The sequence below is a fragment of the Mobula hypostoma genome, chromosome 1 (genome assembly GCF_963921235.1).
Source record: "Mobula hypostoma chromosome 1, sMobHyp1.1, whole genome shotgun sequence".
Lineage (NCBI taxonomy): Eukaryota > Metazoa > Chordata > Chondrichthyes > Myliobatiformes > Myliobatidae > Mobula > Mobula hypostoma.
In genome coordinates, this window is record NC_086097.1 from 100602166 (window position 1) to 100619970 (window position 17805).

Below are 17805 nucleotides of genomic sequence, written 5' to 3' on the forward strand. Positions count from 1 at the left end.
TCCACAGTGAGATTACTGTTCAATCACACCGACACCCTTTCTCCCATTCCACAGTGAGATTACTGTTCAATCACACCGACACCCTTTCTCCCATTCCACAGTGAGATTACTGTTGAATCACACCAACACACTTACTCCCATTCCACAGTGAGATTACTGTTCAATCACACCGACACCCTTTCTCCCATTCCACAGTGAGATTACTGTTCAATCACACCGACACCCTTTCTCCCATTCCACAGTGAGATTACAGTTCAATCACACCGACACCCTTTCTCCCATTCCACAGTGAGATTACTGTTCAATCACACCGACACCCTTTCTCCCATTCCACAGTGAGATTACTGTTCAATCACACCGACACCCTTTCTCCCATTCCACAGTGAGATTACTGTTCAATCACACCGACACCCTTTCTCCCATTCCACAGTGAGATTACTGTTCAATCACACCGACACCCTTTCTCCCATTCCACAGTGAGATTACTGTTCAATCACACCGACACCCTTTCTCCCATTCCACAGTGAGATTACTGTTCAATCACACCGACACCCTTTCTCCCATTCCACAGTGAGATTACTGTTCAATCACACCGACACCCTTTCTCCCATTCCACAGTGAGATTACTGTTCAATCACACCGACACCCTTTCTCCCATTCCACAGTGAGATTACTGTTCAATCACACCGACACCCTTTCTCCCATTCCACAGTGAGATTACTGTTCAATCACACCGACACCCTTTCTCCCATTCCACAGTGAGATTACTGTTCAATCACACCGACACCCTTTCTCCCATTCCACAGTGAGATTACTGTTCAATCACACCGACACCCTTTCTCCCATTCCACAGTGAGATTACTGTTCAATCACACCGACACCCTTTCTCCCATTCCACAGTGAGATTACTGTTCAATCACACCGACACCCTTTCTCCCATTCCACAGTGAGATTACTGTTCAATCACACCGACACCCTTTCTCCCATTCCACAGTGAGATTACTGTTCAATCACACCGACACCCTTTCTCCCATTCCACAGTGAGATTACTGTTCAATCACACCACACCCTTTCTCCCATTCCACAGTGAGATTACTGTTCAATCACACCGACACCCTTTCTCCCATTCCACAGTGAGATTACTGTTCAATCACACCGACACCCTTTCTCCCATTCCACAGTGAGATTACTGTTCAATCACACCGACACCCTTTCTCCCATTCCACAGTGAGATTACTGTTCAATCACACCGACACCCTTTCTCCCATTCCACAGTGAGATTACTGTTCAATCACACCGACACCCTTTCTCCCATTCCACAGTGAGATTACTGTTCAATCACACCGACACCCTTTCTCCCATTCCACAGTGAGATTACTGTTCAATCACACCGACACCCTTTCTCCCATTCCACAGTGAGATTACTGTTCAATCACACCGACACCCTTTCTCCCATTCCACAGTGAGATTACTGTTCAATCACACCGACACCCTTTCTCCCATTCCACAGTGAGATTACTGTTCAATCACACCGACACCCTTTCTCCCATTCCACAGTGAGATTACTGTTCAATCACACCGACACCCTTTCTCCCATTCCACAGTGAGATTACTGTTCAATCACATCGACCCTTTCTCCCATTCCACAGTGAGATTACTGTTCAATCACACCGACACCCTTTCTCCCATTCCACAGTGAGATTACTGTTCAATCACACCACCCTTTCTCCCATTCCACAGTGAGATTACTGTTCAATCACACCGACACCCTTTCTCCCATTCCACAGTGAGATTACTGTTCAATCACACCGACACCCTTTCTCCCATTCCACAGTGAGATTACTGTTCAATCACACCGACACCCTTTCTCCCATTCCACAGTGAGATTACTGTTCAATCACACCGACACCCTTTCTCCCATTCCACAGTGAGATTACTGTTCAATCACACCGACACCCTTTCTCCCATTCCACAGTGAGATTACTGTTCAATCACACCGACACCCTTTCTCCCATTCCACAGTGAGATTACTGTTCAATCACACCGACACCCTTTCTCCCATTCCACAGTGAGATTACTGTTCAATCACACCGACACCCTTTCTCCCATTCCACAGTGAGATTACTGTTCAATCACACCGACACCCTTTCTCCCATTCCACAGTGAGATTACTGTTCAATCACACCGACACCCTTTCTCCCATTCCACAGTGAGATTACTGTTCAATCACACCGACACCCTTTCTCCCATTCCACAGTGAGATTACTGTTCAATCACACCGACACCCTTTCTCCCATTCCACAGTGAGATTACTGTTCAATCACACCGACACCCTTTCTCCCATTCCACAGTGAGATTACTGTTCAATCACACCGACACCCTTTCTCCCATTCCACAGTGAGATTACTGTTCAATCACACCGACACCCTTTCTCCCATTCCACAGTGAGATTACTGTTCAATCACACCGACACCCTTTCTCCCATTCCACAGTGAGATTACTGTTCAATCACACCGACACCCTTTCTCCCATTCCACAGTGAGATTACTGTTCAATCACACCGACACCCTTTCTCCCATTCCACAGTGAGATTACTGTTCAATCACACCGACACCCTTTCTCCCATTCCACAGTGAGATTACTGTTCAATCACACCGACACCCTTTCTCCCATTCCACAGTGAGATTACTGTTCAATCACACCGACACCCTTTCTCCCATTCCACAGTGAGATTACTGTTCAATCACACCGACACCCTTTCTCCCATTCCACAGTGAGATTACTGTTCAATCACACCGACACCCTTTCTCCCATTCCACAGTGAGATTACTGTTCAATCACACCGACACCCTTTCTCCCATTCCACAGTGAGATTACTGTTCAATCACACCGACACCCTTTCTCCCATTCCACAGTGAGATTACTGTTCAATCACACCGACACCCTTTCTCCCATTCCACAGTGAGATTACTGTTCAATCACACCGACACCCTTTCTCCCATTCCACAGTGAGATTACTGTTCAATCACACCGACACCCTTTCTCCCATTCCACAGTGAGATTACTGTTCAATCACACCGACACCCTTTCTCCCATTCCACAGTGAGATTACTGTTCAATCACACCGACACCCTTTCTCCCATTCCACAGTGAGATTACTGTTCAATCACACCGACACCCTTTCTCCCATTCCACAGTGAGATTACTGTTCAATCACACCGACACCCTTTCTCCCATTCCACAGTGAGATTACTGTTCAATCACACCGACACCCTTTCTCCCATTCCACAGTGAGATTACTGTTCAATCACACCGACACCCTTTCTCCCATTCCACAGTGAGATTACTGTTCAATCACACCGACACCCTTTCTCCCATTCCACAGTGAGATTACTGTTCAATCACACCGACACCCTTTCTCCCATTCCACAGTGAGATTACTGTTCAATCACACCGACACCCTTTCTCCCATTCCACAGTGAGATTACTGTTCAATCACACCGACACCCTTTCTCCCATTCCACAGTGAGATTACTGTTCAATCACACCGACACCCTTTCTCCCATTCCACAGTGAGATTACTGTTCAATCACACCGACACCCTTTCTCCCATTCCACAGTGAGATTACTGTTCAATCACACCGACACCCTTTCTCCCATTCCACAGTGAGATTACTGTTCAATCACACCGACACCCTTTCTCCCATTCCACAGTGAGATTACTGTTCAATCACACCGACACCCTTTCTCCCATTCCACAGTGAGATTACTGTTCAATCACACCGACACCCTTTCTCCCATTCCACAGTGAGATTACTGTTCAATCACACCGACACCCTTTCTCCCATTCCACAGTGAGATTACTGTTCAATCACACCGACACCCTTTCTCCCATTCCACAGTGAGATTACTGTTCAATCACACCGACACCCTTTCTCCCATTCCACAGTGAGATTACTGTTCAATCACACCGACACCCTTTCTCCCATTCCACAGTGAGATTACTGTTCAATCACACCGACACCCTTTCTCCCATTCCACAGTGAGATTACTGTTCAATCACACCGACACCCTTTCTCCCATTCCACAGTGAGATTACTGTTCAATCACACCGACACCCTTTCTCCCATTCCACAGTGAGATTACTGTTCAATCACACCGACACCCTTTCTCCCATTCCACAGTGAGATTACTGTTCAATCACACCGACACCCTTTCTCCCATTCCACAGTGAGATTACTGTTCAATCACACCGACACCCTTTCTCCCATTCCACAGTGAGATTACTGTTCAATCACACCGACACCCTTTCTCCCATTCCACAGTGAGATTACTGTTCAATCACACCGACACCCTTTCTCCCATTCCACAGTGAGATTACTGTTCAATCACACCGACACCCTTTCTCCCATTCCACAGTGAGATTACTGTTCAATCACACCGACACCCTTTCTCCCATTCCACAGTGAGATTACTGTTCAATCACACCGACACCCTTTCTCCCATTCCACAGTGAGATTACTGTTCAATCACACCGACACCCTTTCTCCCATTCCACAGTGAGATTACTGTTCAATCACACCGACACCCTTTCTCCCATTCCACAGTGAGATTACTGTTCAATCACACCGACACCCTTTCTCCCATTCCACAGTGAGATTACTGTTCAATCACACCGACACCCTTTCTCCCATTCCACAGTGAGATTACTGTTCAATCACACCGACACCCTTTCTCCCATTCCACAGTGAGATTACTGTTCAATCACACCGACACCCTTTCTCCCATTCCACAGTGAGATTACTGTTCAATCACACCGACACCCTTTCTCCCATTCCACAGTGAGATTACTGTTCAATCACACCGACACCCTTTCTCCCATTCCACAGTGAGATTACTGTTCAATCACACCGACACCCTTTCTCCCATTCCACAGTGAGATTACTGTTCAATCACACCGACACCCTTTCTCCCATTCCACAGTGAGATTACTGTTCAATCACACCGACACCCTTTCTCCCATTCCACAGTGAGATTACTGTTCAATCACACCGACACCCTTTCTCCCATTCCACAGTGAGATTACTGTTCAATCACACCGACACCCTTTCTCCCATTCCACAGTGAGATTACTGTTCAATCACACCGACACCCTTTCTCCCATTCCACAGTGAGATTACTGTTCAATCACACCGACACCCTTTCTCCCATTCCACAGTGAGATTACTGTTCAATCACACCGACACCCTTTCTCCCATTCCACAGTGAGATTACTGTTCAATCACACCGACACCCTTTCTCCCATTCCACAGTGAGATTACTGTTCAATCACACCGACACCCTTTCTCCCATTCCACAGTGAGATTACTGTTCAATCACACCGACACCCTTTCTCCCATTCCACAGTGAGATTACTGTTCAATCACACCGACACCCTTTCTCCCATTCCACAGTGAGATTACTGTTCAATCACACCGACACCCTTTCTCCCATTCCACAGTGAGATTACTGTTCAATCACACCGACACCCTTTCTCCCATTCCACAGTGAGATTACTGTTCAATCACACCGACACCCTTTCTCCCATTCCACAGTGAGATTACTGTTCAATCACACCGACACCCTTTCTCCCATTCCACAGTGAGATTACTGTTCAATCACACCGACACCCTTTCTCCCATTCCACAGTGAGATTACTGTTCAATCACACCGACACCCTTTCTCCCATTCCACAGTGAGATTACTGTTCAATCACACCGACACCCTTTCTCCCATTCCACAGTGAGATTACTGTTGAATCACACCAACACACTTACTCCGATTCCACAGTGAGATTACTGTTCAATCACACCGACACCCTTTCTCCCATTCCACAGTGAGATTACTGTTGAATCACACCGACACCCTTTCTCCCATTCCACAGTGAGATTACTGTTGAATCACACCAACACACTTACTCCGATTCCACAGTGAGATTACTGTTCAATCACACCGACACCCTTTCTCCCATTTCACAGTGAGATTACTGTTGAATCCCACCAACACCCTTTCTCCCATTTCAATCACACCGACACCCTTTGTCCCATTCCACAGTGAGATTACTGTTCAATCACACCGACACCCTTTCTCCCATTTCACAGTGAGATTACTGTTGAATCACACCGACACCCTTTCTCCCATTCCACAGTGAGATTACTGTTCAATCACACCGACACCCTTTCTCCCATTCCACAGTGAGATTACTGTTCAATCACACCGACACCCTTTCTCCCATTCCACAGTGAGATTACTGTTCAATCACACCGACACCCTTTCTCCCATTCCACAGTGAGATTACTGTTCAATCACACCGACACCCTTTCTCCCATTCCACAGTGAGATTACTGTTCAATCACACCGACACCCTTTCTCCCATTCCACAGTGAGATTACTGTTCAATCACACCGACACCCTTTCTCCCATTCCACAGTGAGATTACTGTTCAATCACACCGACACCCTTTCTCCCATTCCACAGTGAGATTACTGTTCAATCACACCGACACCCTTTCTCCCATTCCACAGTGAGATTACTGTTCAATCACACCGACACCCTTTCTCCCATTCCACAGTGAGATTACTGTTCAATCACACCGACACCCTTTCTCCCATTCCACAGTGAGATTACTGTTCAATCACACCGACACCCTTTCTCCCATTCCACAGTGAGATTACTGTTCAATCACACCGACACCCTTTCTCCCATTCCACAGTGAGATTACTGTTCAATCACACCGACACCCTTTCTCCCATTCCACAGTGAGATTACTGTTCAATCACACCGACACCCTTTCTCCCATTCCACAGTGAGATTACTGTTCAATCACACCGACACCCTTTCTCCCATTCCACAGTGAGATTACTGTTCAATCACACCGACACCCTTTCTCCCATTCCACAGTGAGATTACTGTTCAATCACACCGACACCCTTTCTCCCATTCCACAGTGAGATTACTGTTCAATCACACCGACACCCTTTCTCCCATTCCACAGTGAGATTACTGTTCAATCACACCGACACCCTTTCTCCCATTCCACAGTGAGATTACTGTTCAATCACACCGACACCCTTTCTCCCATTCCACAGTGAGATTACTGTTCAATCACACCGACACCCTTTCTCCCATTCCACAGTGAGATTACTGTTCAATCACACCGACACCCTTTCTCCCATTCCACAGTGAGATTACTGTTCAATCACACCGACACCCTTTCTCCCATTCCACAGTGAGATTACTGTTCAATCACACCGACACCCTTTCTCCCATTCCACAGTGAGATTACTGTTCAATCACACCGACACCCTTTCTCCCATTCCACAGTGAGATTACTGTTCAATCACACCGACACCCTTTCTCCCATTCCACAGTGAGATTACTGTTCAATCACACCGACACCCTTTCTCCCATTCCACAGTGAGATTACTGTTCAATCACACCGACACCCTTTCTCCCATTCCACAGTGAGATTACTGTTCAATCACACCGACACCCTTTCTCCCATTCCACAGTGAGATTACTGTTCAATCACACCGACACCCTTTCTCCCATTCCACAGTGAGATTACTGTTCAATCACACCGACACCCTTTCTCCCATTCCACAGTGAGATTACTGTTCAATCACACCGACACCCTTTCTCCCATTCCACAGTGAGATTACTGTTCAATCACACCGACACCCTTTCTCCCATTCCACAGTGAGATTACTGTTCAATCACACCGACACCCTTTCTCCCATTCCACAGTGAGATTACTGTTCAATCACACCGACACCCTTTCTCCCATTCCACAGTGAGATTACTGTTCAATCACACCGACACCCTTTCTCCCATTCCACAGTGAGATTACTGTTCAATCACACCGACACCCTTTCTCCCATTCCACAGTGAGATTACTGTTCAATCACACCGACACCCTTTCTCCCATTCCACAGTGAGATTACTGTTCAATCACACCGACACCCTTTCTCCCATTCCACAGTGAGATTACTGTTCAATCACACCGACACCCTTTCTCCCATTCCACAGTGAGATTACTGTTCAATCACACCGACACCCTTTCTCCCATTCCACAGTGAGATTACTGTTCAATCACACCGACACCCTTTCTCCCATTCCACAGTGAGATTACTGTTCAATCACACCGACACCCTTTCTCCCATTCCACAGTGAGATTACTGTTCAATCACACCGACACCCTTTCTCCCATTCCACAGTGAGATTACTGTTCAATCACACCGACACCCTTTCTCCCATTCCACAGTGAGATTACTGTTCAATCACACCGACACCCTTTCTCCCATTCCACAGTGAGATTACTGTTCAATCACACCGACACCCTTTCTCCCATTCCACAGTGAGATTACTGTTCAATCACACCGACACCCTTTCTCCCATTCCACAGTGAGATTACTGTTCAATCACACCGACACCCTTTCTCCCATTCCACAGTGAGATTACTGTTCAATCACACCGACACCCTTTCTCCCATTCCACAGTGAGATTACTGTTCAATCACACCGACACCCTTTCTCCCATTCCACAGTGAGATTACTGTTCAATCACACCGACACCCTTTCTCCCATTCCACAGTGAGATTACTGTTCAATCACACCGACACCCTTTCTCCCATTCCACAGTGAGATTACTGTTCAATCACACCGACACCCTTTCTCCCATTCCACAGTGAGATTACTGTTCAATCACACCGACACCCTTTCTCCCATTCCACAGTGAGATTACTGTTCAATCACACCGACACCCTTTCTCCCATTCCACAGTGAGATTACTGTTCAATCACACCGACACCCTTTCTCCCATTCCACAGTGAGATTACTGTTCAATCACACCGACACCCTTTCTCCCATTCCACAGTGAGATTACTGTTCAATCACACCGACACCCTTTCTCCCATTCCACAGTGAGATTACTGTTCAATCACACCGACACCCTTTCTCCCATTCCACAGTGAGATTACTGTTCAATCACACCGACACCCTTTCTCCCATTCCACAGTGAGATTACTGTTCAATCACACCGACACCCTTTCTCCCATTCCACAGTGAGATTACTGTTCAATCACACCGACACCCTTTCTCCCATTCCACAGTGAGATTACTGTTCAATCACACCGACACCCTTTCTCCCATTCCACAGTGAGATTACTGTTCAATCACACCGACACCCTTTCTCCCATTCCACAGTGAGATTACTGTTCAATCACACCGACACCCTTTCTCCCATTCCACAGTGAGATTACTGTTCAATCACACCGACACCCTTTCTCCCATTCCACAGTGAGATTACTGTTCAATCACACCGACACCCTTTCTCCCATTCCACAGTGAGATTACTGTTCAATCACACCGACACCCTTTCTCCCATTCCACAGTGAGATTACTGTTCAATCACACCGACACCCTTTCTCCCATTCCACAGTGAGATTACTGTTCAATCACACCGACACCCTTTCTCCCATTCCACAGTGAGATTACTGTTCAATCACACCGACACCCTTTCTCCCATTCCACAGTGAGATTACTGTTCAATCACACCGACACCCTTTCTCCCATTCCACAGTGAGATTACTGTTCAATCACACCGACACCCTTTCTCCCATTCCACAGTGAGATTACTGTTCAATCACACCGACACCCTTTCTCCCATTCCACAGTGAGATTACTGTTCAATCACACCGACACCCTTTCTCCCATTCCACAGTGAGATTACTGTTCAATCACACCGACACCCTTTCTCCCATTCCACAGTGAGATTACTGTTCAATCACACCGACACCCTTTCTCCCATTCCACAGTGAGATTACTGTTCAATCACACCGACACCCTTTCTCCCATTCCACAGTGAGATTACTGTTCAATCACACCGACACCCTTTCTCCCATTCCACAGTGAGATTACTGTTCAATCACACCGACACCCTTTCTCCCATTCCACAGTGAGATTACTGTTCAATCACACCGACACCCTTTCTCCCATTCCACAGTGAGATTACTGTTCAATCACACCGACACCCTTTCTCCCATTCCACAGTGAGATTACTGTTCAATCACACCGACACCCTTTCTCCCATTCCACAGTGAGATTACTGTTCAATCACACCGACACCCTTTCTCCCATTCCACAGTGAGATTACTGTTCAATCACACCGACACCCTTTCTCCCATTCCACAGTGAGATTACTGTTCAATCACACCGACACCCTTTCTCCCATTCCACAGTGAGATTACTGTTCAATCACACCGACACCCTTTCTCCCATTCCACAGTGAGATTACTGTTCAATCACACCGACACCCTTTCTCCCATTCCACAGTGAGATTACTGTTCAATCACACCGACACCCTTTCTCCCATTCCACAGTGAGATTACTGTTCAATCACACCGACACCCTTTCTCCCATTCCACAGTGAGATTACTGTTCAATCACACCGACACCCTTTCTCCCATTCCACAGTGAGATTACTGTTCAATCACACCGACACCCTTTCTCCCATTCCACAGTGAGATTACTGTTCAATCACACCGACACCCTTTCTCCCATTCCACAGTGAGATTACTGTTCAATCACACCGACACCCTTTCTCCCATTCCACAGTGAGATTACTGTTCAATCACACCGACACCCTTTCTCCCATTCCACAGTGAGATTACTGTTCAATCACACCGACACCCTTTCTCCCATTCCACAGTGAGATTACTGTTCAATCACACCGACACCCTTTCTCCCATTCCACAGTGAGATTACTGTTCAATCACACCGACACCCTTTCTCCCATTCCACAGTGAGATTACTGTTCAATCACACCGACACCCTTTCTCCCATTCCACAGTGAGATTACTGTTCAATCACACCGACACCCTTTCTCCCATTCCACAGTGAGATTACTGTTCAATCACACCGACACCCTTTCTCCCATTCCACAGTGAGATTACTGTTCAATCACACCGACACCCTTTCTCCCATTCCACAGTGAGATTACTGTTCAATCACACCGACACCCTTTCTCCCATTCCACAGTGAGATTACTGTTCAATCACACCGACACCCTTTCTCCCATTCCACAGTGAGATTACTGTTCAATCACACCGACACCCTTTCTCCCATTCCACAGTGAGATTACTGTTCAATCACACCGACACCCTTTCTCCCATTCCACAGTGAGATTACTGTTCAATCACACCGACACCCTTTCTCCCATTCCACAGTGAGATTACTGTTCAATCACACCGACACCCTTTCTCCCATTCCACAGTGAGATTACTGTTCAATCACACCGACACCCTTTCTCCCATTCCACAGTGAGATTACTGTTCAATCACACCGACACCCTTTCTCCCATTCCACAGTGAGATTACTGTTCAATCACACCGACACCCTTTCTCCCATTCCACAGTGAGATTACTGTTCAATCACACCGACACCCTTTCTCCCATTCCACAGTGAGATTACTGTTCAATCACACCGACACCCTTTCTCCCATTCCACAGTGAGATTACTGTTCAATCACACCGACACCCTTTCTCCCATTCCACAGTGAGATTACTGTTCAATCACACCGACACCCTTTCTCCCATTCCACAGTGAGATTACTGTTCAATCACACCGACACCCTTTCTCCCATTCCACAGTGAGATTACTGTTCAATCACACCGACACCCTTTCTCCCATTCCACAGTGAGATTACTGTTCAATCACACCGACACCCTTTCTCCCATTCCACAGTGAGATTACTGTTCAATCACACCGACACCCTTTCTCCCATTCCACAGTGAGATTACTGTTCAATCACACCGACACCCTTTCTCCCATTCCACAGTGAGATTACTGTTCAATCACACCGACACCCTTTCTCCCATTCCACAGTGAGATTACTGTTCAATCACACCGACACCCTTTCTCCCATTCCACAGTGAGATTACTGTTCAATCACACCGACACCCTTTCTCCCATTCCACAGTGAGATTACTGTTCAATCACACCGACACCCTTTCTCCCATTCCACAGTGAGATTACTGTTCAATCACACCGACACCCTTTCTCCCATTCCACAGTGAGATTACTGTTCAATCACACCGACACCCTTTCTCCCATTCCACAGTGAGATTACTGTTCAATCACACCGACACCCTTTCTCCCATTCCACAGTGAGATTACTGTTCAATCACACCGACACCCTTTCTCCCATTCCACAGTGAGATTACTGTTCAATCACACCGACACCCTTTCTCCCATTCCACAGTGAGATTACTGTTCAATCACACCGACACCCTTTCTCCCATTCCACAGTGAGATTACTGTTCAATCACACCGACACCCTTTCTCCCATTCCACAGTGAGATTACTGTTCAATCACACCGACACCCTTTCTCCCATTCCACAGTGAGATTACTGTTCAATCACACCGACACCCTTTCTCCCATTCCACAGTGAGATTACTGTTCAATCACACCGACACCCTTTCTCCCATTCCACAGTGAGATTACTGTTCAATCACACCGACACCCTTTCTCCCATTCCACAGTGAGATTACTGTTCAATCACACCGACACCCTTTCTCCCATTCCACAGTGAGATTACTGTTCAATCACACCGACACCCTTTCTCCCATTCCACAGTGAGATTACTGTTCAATCACACCGACACCCTTTCTCCCATTCCACAGTGAGATTACTGTTCAATCACACCGACACCCTTTCTCCCATTCCACAGTGAGATTACTGTTCAATCACACCGACACCCTTTCTCCCATTCCACAGTGAGATTACTGTTCAATCACACCGACACCCTTTCTCCCATTCCACAGTGAGATTACTGTTCAATCACACCGACACCCTTTCTCCCATTCCACAGTGAGATTACTGTTCAATCACACCGACACCCTTTCTCCCATTCCACAGTGAGATTACTGTTCAATCACACCGACACCCTTTCTCCCATTCCACAGTGAGATTACTGTTCAATCACACCGACACCCTTTCTCCCATTCCACAGTGAGATTACTGTTCAATCACACCGACACCCTTTCTCCCATTCCACAGTGAGATTACTGTTCAATCACACCGACACCCTTTCTCCCATTCCACAGTGAGATTACTGTTCAATCACACCGACACCCTTTCTCCCATTCCACAGTGAGATTACTGTTCAATCACACCGACACCCTTTCTCCCATTCCACAGTGAGATTACTGTTCAATCACACCGACACCCCCATTCCACATGGACTCCCATTCCACACAGTGAGATTACTGTTCAATCACACCGACACCCTTTCTCCCATTCCACAGTGAGATTACTGTTCAATCACACCGACACCCTTTCTCCCATTCCACAGTGAGATTACTGTTCAATCACACCGACACCCTTTCTCCCATTCCACAGTGAGATTACTGTTCAATCACACCGACACCCTTTCTCCCATTCCACAGTGAGATTACTGTTCAATCACACCGACACCCTTTCTCCCATTCCACAGTGAGATTACTGTTCAATCACACCGACACCCTTTCTCCCATTCCACAGTGAGATTACTGTTCAATCACACCGACACCCTTTCTCCCATTCCACAGTGAGATTACTGTTCAATCACACCGACACCCTTTCTCCCATTCCACAGTGAGATTACTGTTCAATCACACCGACACCCTTTCTCCCATTCCACAGTGAGATTACTGTTCAATCACACCGACACCCTTTCTCCCATTCCACAGTGAGATTACTGTTCAATCACACCGACACCCTTTCTCCCATTCCACAGTGAGATTACTGTTCAATCACACCGACACCCTTTCTCCCATTCCACAGTGAGATTACTGTTCAATCACACCGACACCCTTTCTCCCATTCCACAGTGAGATTACTGTTCAATCACACCGACACCCTTTCTCCCATTCCACAGTGAGATTACTGTTCAATCACACCGACACCCTTTCTCCCATTCCACAGTGAGATTACTGTTCAATCACACCGACACCCTTTCTCCCATTCCACAGTGAGATTACTGTTCAATCACACCGACACCCTTTCTCCCATTCCACAGTGAGATTACTGTTCAATCACACCGACACCCTTTCTCCCATTCCACAGTGAGATTACTGTTCAATCACACCGACACCCTTTCTCCCATTCCACAGTGAGATTACTGTTCAATCACACCGACACCCTTTCTCCCATTCCACAGTGAGATTACTGTTCAATCACACCGACACCTTTCCCATTCACAGTGAGATTACTGTTCAATCACACCGACACCCTTTCTCCCATTCCACAGTGAGATTACTGTTCAATCACACCGACACCCTTTCTCCCATTCCACAGTGAGATTACTGTTCAATCACACCGACACCCTTTCTCCCATTCCACAGTGAGATTACTGTTCAATCACACCGACACCCTTTCTCCCATTCCACAGTGAGATTACTGTTCAATCACACCGACACCCTTTCTCCCATTCCACAGTGAGATTACTGTTCAATCACACCGACACCCTTTCTCCCATTCCACAGGTGAGATTGCTGTTCATTCACACCGACACCCTGTCTCCCATTCCACCATGAGATTACAGTTCAATCACACCGACATCCTTTCTCCCATTCCACAGTGAGATTACTGTTCAATCACACCGACACCCTTTCTCCCATTCCACAGTGAGATTACTGTTCAATCACACCGACACCCTTTCTCCCATTCCACAGTGAGATTACTGTTCAATCACACCGACACCCTTTCTCCCATTCCACAGTGAGATTACTGTTCAATCACACCGACACCCTTTCTCCCATTCCACAGTGAGATTACTGTTCAATCACACCGACACCCTTTCTCCCATTCCACAGTGAGATTACTGTTCAATCACACCGACACCCTTTCTCCCATTCCACAGTGAGATTACTGTTCAATCACACCGACACCCTTTCTCCCATTCCACAGTGAGATTACTGTTCAATCACACCGACACCCTTTCTCCCATTCCACAGTGAGATTACTGTTCAATCACACCGACACCCTTTCTCCCATTCCACAGTGAGATTACTGTTCAATCACACCGACACCCTTTCTCCCATTCCACAGTGAGATTACTGTTCAATCACACCGACACCCTTTCTCCCATTCCACAGTGAGATTACTGTTCAATCACACCGACACCCTTTCTCCCATTCCACAGTGAGATTACTGTTCAATCACACCGACACCCTTTCTCCCATTCCACAGTGAGATTACTGTTCAATCACACCGACACCCTTTCTCCCATTCCACAGTGAGATTACTGTTCAATCACACCGACACCCTTTCTCCCATTCCACAGTGAGATTACTGTTCAATCACACCGACACCCTTTCTCCCATTCCACAGTGAGATTACTGTTCAATCACACCGACACCCTTTCTCCCATTCCACAGTGAGATTACTGTTCAATCACACCGACACCCTTTCTCCCATTCCACAGTGAGATTACTGTTCAATCACACCGACACCCTTTCTCCCATTCCACAGTGAGATTACTGTTCAATCACACCGACACCCTTTCTCCCATTCCACAGTGAGATTACTGTTCAATCACACCGACACCCTTTCTCCCATTCCACAGTGAGATTACTGTTCAATCACACCGACACCCTTTCTCCCATTCCACAGTGAGATTACTGTTCAATCACACCGACACCCTTTCTCCCATTCCACAGTGAGATTACTGTTCAATCACACCGACACCCTTTCTCCCATTCCACAGTGAGATTACTGTTCAATCACACCGACACCCTTTCTCCCATTCCACAGTGAGATTACTGTTCAATCACACCGACACCCTTTCTCCCATTCCACAGTGAGATTACTGTTCAATCACACCGACACCCTTTCTCCCATTCCACAGTGAGATTACTGTTCAATCACACCGACACCCTTTCTCCCATTCCACAGTGAGATTACTGTTCAATCACACCGACACCCTTTCTCCCATTCCACAGTGAGATTACTGTTCAATCACACCGACACCCTTTCTCCCATTCCACAGTGAGATTACTGTTCAATCACACCGACACCCTTTCTCCCATTCCACAGTGAGATTACTGTTCAATCACACCGACACCCTTTCTCCCATTCCACAGTGAGATTACTGTTCAATCACACCGACACCCTTTCTCCCATTCCACAGTGAGATTACTGTTCAATCACACCGACACCCTTTCTCCCATTCCACAGTGAGATTACTGTTCAATCACACCGACACCCTTTCTCCCATTCCACAGTGAGATTACTGTTCAATCACACCGACACCCTTTCTCCCATTCCACAGTGAGATTACTGTTCAATCACACCGACACCCTTTCTCCCATTCCACAGTGAGATTACTGTTCAATCACACCGACACACTTTCTCCCATTCCACAGTGAGATTACTGTTCAATCACACCGACACCCTTTCTCCCATTCCACAGTGAGATTACTGTTCAATCACACCAACACCCTTTCTCCCATTCCACAGTGAGATTACTGTTCAATCACACCGACAGCCTTTCTCCCATTCCACAGTGAGATTACTGTTCAATCACACCGACACCCTTTCTCCCATTCCACAGTGAGATTACTGTTCAATCACACCGACACCCTTTCTCCCATTCCACAGTGAGATTACTGTTCAATCACACCGACACCCTTTCTCCCATTCCACAGTGAGATTACTGTTCAATCACACCGACACCCTTTCTCCCATTCCACAGTGAGATTACTGTTCAATCACACCGACACCCTTTCTCCCATTCCACAGTGAGATTACTGTTCAATCACACCGACACCCTTTGTCCCATTCCACAGTGGGATTACTGTTCAATCACACCGACACACTTTCGCCCATTCCACAGTGAGATTGCTGTTCAATCACAGCGACACCCTTTCTCCCATTCCACAGTGGGATTACTGTTCAATCACACCAACACTCTTTCTCCCATTACTGTTCAATCACACCGACACCCTTTCTCCCATTCCACAGTGAGATTACTGTTGAATCACACCGACACCCTTTCTCCCATTCCACAGTGAGATTGCTGTTCAATCACACCGACACCCTTTCTCCCATTCCACAGTGAGATTACTGTTCAATCACACCGACACCCTTTCTCCCATTCCACAGTGAGATTACTGTTCAATCACACCGACACCCTTTCTCCCATTCCACAGTGAGATTACTGTTCAATCACACCGACACCCTTTCTCCCATTCCACAGTGAGATTACTGTTCAATCACACCGACACCCTTTCTCCCATTCCACAGTGAGATTACTGTTCAATCACACCGACACCCTTTCTCCCATTCCACAGTGAGATTACTGTTCAATCACACCGACACCCTTTCTCCCATTCCACAGTGAGATTACTGTTCAATCACACCGACACCCTTTCTCCCATTCCACAGTGAGATTACTGTTCAATCACACCGACACCCTTTCTCCCATTCCACAGTGAGATTACTGTTCAATCACACCGACACCCTTTCTCCCATTCCACAGTGAGATTACTGTTCAATCACACCGACACCCTTTCTCCCATTCCACAGTGAGATTACTGTTCAATCACACCGACACCCTTTCTCCCATTCCACAGTGAGATTACTGTTCAATCACACCGACACCCTTTCTCCCATTCCACAGTGAGATTACTGTTCAATCACACCGACACCCTTTCTCCCATTCCACAGTGAGATTACTGTTCAATCACACCGACCACCCTTTCTCCCATTCCACAGTGAGATTACTG